Source organism: Lactuca sativa, chromosome 3 (genome assembly GCF_002870075.4).
Source record: "Lactuca sativa cultivar Salinas chromosome 3, Lsat_Salinas_v11, whole genome shotgun sequence".
Lineage (NCBI taxonomy): Eukaryota > Viridiplantae > Streptophyta > Magnoliopsida > Asterales > Asteraceae > Lactuca > Lactuca sativa.
This window is the reverse complement of record NC_056625.2, coordinates 232,089,534-232,096,199: the sequence shown is the minus strand read 5'-3', so window position 1 is coordinate 232,096,199 and position 6,666 is coordinate 232,089,534.

The following is a 6,666-nucleotide window of genomic DNA, read 5'->3' as shown; positions in this document are numbered from 1 at the left end:
GGTGACTCTCTAGGAGCCTCAGCTATTCAGGCTATGACATGGCCAGATTTTGTGACCCAGTTCAAGGCTAAGTTCGCACCTGCGGTGGAGCTTCAGCAGTTGGCCCGAGAGTTCCTGGATATGAGACAGGCGACGGAGACAGTGGCAGAGATCACCGCCAAGTTCCGAGAGAGGGATTTACTGGTGCCCCAGTATGTGGGAGACGAGGATATGAGGAGGACCCGCTATCACGACATGCTACGAGACGATATTCGGGAGCATGTCAGCTTTTCAGCTTGTCCCACCCTGGAGTCCATGATTGCCAGGGCAAGGGAGAGAGAGATTGATTTGGAGCACCTCCATAAGAGGAAGGCCGAGGAGGGACAAATGACTGGGGCTTCGGGGAAGAAGCCCATGGGACCAGACACTAAGTCGAAAGGCTAGTCGGGTCAGGGCCGCTGCAGGAAATGCGTCAGGCCACATGAGGGAGCTTGTAGGTTGGGATCATCGGGATGCTACAAGTGCGGAAATACGGGGCACTTCAGTAGTGATTGTACTGGACCTACTGTTCAGATATCCGAGTGCCAGTGAAGGCACCGATTCCAGCGACCCTGTGGATTACGGATGACCGACAGGGCAAAACAGAGGCTCTAGTGCTAAGGAGTCGGGCCTTCCAGTTGACTACCGAGGAGGCACGCGCCACACCCGATGTGGCGACGGGTATGATTCCTTCTCTCTAGTTTTTATTTATATGATGCGAATGATATTAATGTGTATGTGCTTTGTTTAGGATCGTTCCATGTGAACGGTATTCCAGTTCAGGTATTGTTTGATTCGGGTGCTACTCGATCGATTGTCTCTCTTGCGCTTAGCAAGAAGTTTCCTAAGTCTTCAGGAATGTTGGATTACCCTTTGGAGGTTAAGATTGCGGACTACCGGTCAGTGCAAGTATCAGAGGTCTACCGAGATTGTGTTTTGAGGCTGTTCGAGGAGCGTTACCTGGTAGATCTGGTTCCTACACCTTTGCGGGGGAACAAGGTTATTATTGGTATGGATTGGCTAAGCCCCAATGGGGCAGTGATCGACTGCGCACAACAGTTGGTGCGGATCAGGACCCCAAGTGAGGGAGAGCTGGTGGTTCAGGGCGAGAGGCCACAGCGAGGACTAACTCTATGTTCAGCAGTGAGAGCTAGGCGCTACATTCAGCAGGGTTGTGTAGGATTTGTCGCTTATGTTATGGATACCTGGGAAGCGGGTAAGGAGACGGTGGGTGATGTGCCTGTGGTACGAGAGTTTGCGGATGTTTTCCCTGAGGAGTTGCTAGGGGTACCTCCGGAGAGCCAGGTGGAGTTCAGGATCGACCTAGTCCCTGGTGCGGCTCCGATAGCCAAGGCACCGTATGAGTTGGCTCCTCCTGAGATGCATGAGTTGTCTACGCAGCTGTAGGAGCTGTTAGACAATGGATTCATTAGACCAAACAGTTCACCGTGGGGAGCCCCGATTCTATTTGTGAAGAAGAAGGATGGGTCGCATTGGATGTGTATAAACTATCGGTAGTTAAACAAGATAACAGTGAAGAACTGTTACCCACTTTCAAGGATAGATGACTTGTTCGACCAGCTTCAGGGAGCATCTTGGTTTTCCAAGATAGACTTGCAGTCAGGCTATCATCAGATGAGGGTCAGAGATGAGGATATTTAGAAGACTGCTTTTCGCACTCGCTATGGCCATTACGAGTTCGTGGTGATGCCCTTCGGGCTCACCAATGCTCCTGCCACGTTCATGGACCTCATGGACTGCGTGTGCAGACCGATATTGGATCGGTCTGTGATAGTTTTTATTGATGATATTCTGGTTTACTCCAAGACGTAGGAGCAGCATAAGGAGCATCTGCGAGAGGTTTTGGATAATCTGAGGAGGGAGAGCTTGTACGCTAGGTTCTCTAAGTGTGAGTTCTGGTTGCGCAAGGTGCAGTTTCTTGGGCACCTTGTCAACCAGAACGGTATTCTGGTCGACCCGGCCAAGGTGGAGGCCGTAATGAGATGGGAGGTTCCGAAGTCTCCATCTGAGATTCGGAGTTTCTTAGGATTAGACGGCTACTATCGGAGATTCATCCAGGATTTCTCCAAGATAGCCATACCCTTGACTCGGCTAACGAAGAAGGCCGTAGTCTTTTGCTGGGGGCCTAAGCAACAGGCATCGTTCGAGACACTGAGACAAATATTGTGCGAGGCGCCAATCTTAGCCCTGCTAGAGGGCGTAGAGGATTTTGTTGTATACCACGACGCGTCTATTTCGGGTTTGGGCGCGGTATTGATGCAGAGAGGGCATGTCACCGCCTACGCCTCGAGGCAGTTGAAGCCCTACGAGGCGAACTACCCGACGCACGATTTGGAGTTGGGGGCGGTTGTCTTCGCCCTCAAGATTTGGTGACACTATCTCTATGGGGTTCGAGGTACCATCTACACGGACCATAAGAGTCTGAGATACCTCATGGATCAGTCGAATGTAAACATGAGGCAGCGTCGGTGGTTAGATGTGGTGAAGGATTATAATTGCGAGATCCTTTATCACCCGGGGAAGGCCAATGTAGTGGCCGATGCACTTAGCCGTAAGGCAGCACCGATCAGATACTTTTACATGCAGATGACAGTAGTGACTCCACTGTTGGAGCAGATCTGAGAGGCCCAGTAGGAGGCTATGAAGGAGGAACATCGGAAGAGAGAATCTATAGTGGGTCAGGTTTCCTCCTTCGACTATGATAGCTGAGGGTTATTGACACTACACCGCAGGGTGTGGGTTCCATACCACGGGGGTGTGTGCCAGGTTCTGATGGAGGAAGCGCACAAGTCCGGATTCTCCATTCATCACGGGGCGACGAAGATGTATAGAGATCTTCGTCTTGACTATTGGTGGCCCTGCATGAAGCAGGATGTAGAATGGTATGTGGAGCGGTGCTTGACCTGTAGGAAGGTCAATGTCGAGCACCAAAGGCCACATGGCAAGATGCAACCGTTAGATATTCCCATTTAGAGATGGAAATATATTACCATGGATTTCATCACCAAACTTCACAGGACCGCGTGGGGAGTAGATTCCATATGGGTCATTGTGGATCGATTGACCAAGAGTGTCCATTTCATACCGATCCAGGAGAGTATATCGGCCGAGAAGATGGCCGACATCTACATTCGAGAGGTGTTGGCTCGGCATGGAGTGCCAGTCTCCGTGATTTCCGACAGAGATGTGTGGTTTACTTCCAGATTTTGGAAGAAATTCCACGACGAGTTGGGTACTCGTCTACACATTAGCACCGCTTTTCACCCGCAGACAGATGAGCAGAGCGAGCGGATCATCTAGAGACTAGAGGATATGCTGCGGGCGTGTGTGTTGGACTTTGGTGGTGGTTGGGATACCTATCTTCCATTAGCTGAGTTCTCCTACAACAACAGTTACCACATGAGCATCAATCGTCCTCCCTTTGAGATGTTATACGAGAGGAAGTGCAGGACCCTGATATGCTGGGGTGAGGTGGGCCATAGGGTCATGGGGAGCACCGAAGTGGTGCTCAAGACGACAGAAAGGATTCAACAGTTCAGGAGCAGGCTTTAGACTGCTCAGAGTCGGCAGAAAAGTTATGCCGACAAGCGTCGCTCGGACCTAGAGTTCCAGGTCGAGGATTTGGTCCTCCTAAAGGTGTCGCCATGGAAGGGCGTCATCCGATTTAGGAAGCGGGGCAAGCTGGGCCCCAGGTATATTGGACCTTTCAAGGTTATAACCCGGGTGGGCAAGGTGACATATCAGCTGGATCTACCGGCCGAACTTAGTCAGATTCACAGTACGTTCCATGTCTCCCAGTTGCAGAAGTGCTTGGTGGATGACTCTGCAGTCATACCTCTAGAGGATATTCAGGTGGATGACAGCCTGAATTACATTGAGTAGTCTGTGGCAATCCTCGACCGAAAGTCGAAGGATTTGAGGAACAAGAAGGTCGAGCTGATGAAGGTGCAATGGTGACACCGAAAAGGCTCGGAATGGATGTGGGAGCTAAAGGACGAGATGATGGAGCATTATCCAGAACTTTTTCACGACCGAGCAGCAGACTTCGACGACGAAGTCTAAAATAAGTGGGGGAGATTTGTAGCACCCGATTCCTGGTACGCACTTACTTCAAAGTATTTTTTATGTTTTTCTCTGGGACTCGACGAGTTGGAGGCCCAACTCGTCGAGTAGAGTCGGGACCCGTGGACATTTTAAGTGACCTACTCGACGAGTCGGTAGACTGACTCGGCTAGTAGGTGTTGTTTGAGTACAACCCTAATCTAAGGGATTGCACACTATTTAAGCATCTCATTCAGCCTCCATTTGTCCCTATTGCTCTCAGAACTCTCCATATCAAAAACCCTAATCGTTTGTGTAAAGATCTAAGGCCTTCGTGGTGATTTTTGGTGATTTTGGAGCATAAGAAGGAAAAGAAAGGCTTGAGGAATCAAGAGGAGGCCAGAGGAGTTCTAGTTTGTGCTCCCTCTATAGTTCTTTAGAGGTATAAAGCTGATACCTTGCTCTTTAATGTTTTAGATCCCTTTTTGGGGTGATTTAGGGCTTTTAGGAGCCATTCGTGGTGACCAATCATGAGTGCAAGCATGGTTGGGGGCTAAGACTTCGGATCCAAGGTCTTTAAGGGGTTACAAGGCAGAAAGGGACTGATTTTGGAGCCTTAGAGAACCCCATGCATCTTAAGAGTCTCATTTAGGGTCATTTGAGCTCATAGTCTCATGCATGCACGTAAAGTTTATAACTTTATGTGCTAGATCGATCTTAGAAGCCTAGATCTATCTATTGTTCAAGTGTTGTACATAAGAAATCGAGAAATGAGATTTGGTCATTCTCGACTCCGCGAGTCATTCTTGGGACTCGGCGAGTCCATGGCTTGACTTCCCTTTTCTGTTATGGTTCGAAGGAACCCACTGAGTGTTAGAGTGGTCTTACAAGGGTCCGGGGGAGTGACCTAATGCATTGGACTTAGCCACAAACCTGGAAATCATAGGTCTCGACGAGTGTATGAACAGACTCAGTGAGTCTAAGGCAATCTCCAAACTTTCGAAGATGAACTCGACGAGTTGTTCATACAACCCTGCGAGTCAAGGGCAGGACTGTTCATAGGATGGAGATGAACTCGATGAGTTGTTCATACAACTCGGCGAGTCGGATGAAGGTTCATTCGACGTTGTTTTAGAAGGAGAACTCGTCGAGTCATTGCAAAAATCAACGAGTAGAGGTGTGTAGAAGGAAAGATGAGAGGATAGGGACTCGAGGAGTTGGTGGCCCAACTTGGCGAGTCGGGTCAAATGGAAGTTGACTTTGACTTTGACTTGGTCAGGGTTAAAATAGTCATTTTTTCCTAAGAGTAGTTATCAGTGTCTGATTAAGTGTTTTATGGGTTTATAGCCAGAGGATCACCGAAGCAACAGTCAGACATCTGCCGATCAGCTTTTCAGCAGTCAGCCTTACGAGGTGAGTTACCTTCCGGTAGTGGTGGTTCTACAGCCACAATGCCAACCCACCAGTAAGAGTTGTATGTTAGATGATTGTCTTTGTGATATTCATCTAGGTTTGCTTCTACCTGATATGTTAAATGCTAGAATGATATGTTATATGTGATATTAGTAGAGTTTGGTTGTTGGGACCGAAGGGTAGGTCGGACACCCCAGATATGTCTGACAATATGTTATGATATGCTTATATGATGACATGATATGTTATATATGATAGTGGTAGTAGGAGGGGAATAGTCCCCAAGTTCGGTTGATAGGACCGAAGGGTAGTTCAGACACCCCAGATATGTCTGATAGTATGTTTATGTTATGATATATGTGATAGTAGCAGTATGGGGTGGAATAGTCCCTAAGGTTCGGTTGTAGGACCGAAGGGTAGGTCAGCGCCACATAATGGCTCGACATGGGTAGGTCAGCACTCCAGAATGGCTTGACACGGGTAGGTAGGCACCCTAGAATGGCTATACCGAGTAGGTCGGGTACCCCAGAATTTCCCGGCAGTATGTATGCTATATGATTGTATGGTATGTTGTAAGATGGGGGAACTCACTAAGCTTCGTGCTTACGGTTTTCATTTTTGTTTCAGGTACCTCTTCATCGAAGGGGATGGAGCCGGTGCGGTAGCTGTGCATCATACACACATGGGATTCTGCCTTATGAGATTTCTTGGGATTGTACTCTGACATTGTTACTACTTTTATGATATGATTTTCAGACATGAGATTATGGTTTTTATGAAATGATATGACACAGTGATGTTTTATGACAAATGTTATTAAAATCGTTATATCAAATTGAAATTTTTGGACTCGGAAATTAGGGATTTTTCAACTTCATTTCATGATCCATGCTGTTGAACTTCAGAGATCATGAAAATCTCTTCAAGGAAGCTTGTTAAAGGCAAAAACCTCTTCAATCTTCATCAAAAACTGAAACCTTTAAAGAAATGTGAGTTCATACCCCCTATTTTTGGCTTTTACTATGTTTTGGGGAGAATACAAGTTGTTTTGTGTAGATCTATGTGTGTATGCATGATTTTGTGTGTTTTTCATTATATATATATATATATGTGTGTGTGTGTGTGTGTGTGTATGATTGTGTGTGTGTGCGTGTGCATGGTTATGTGTTATAA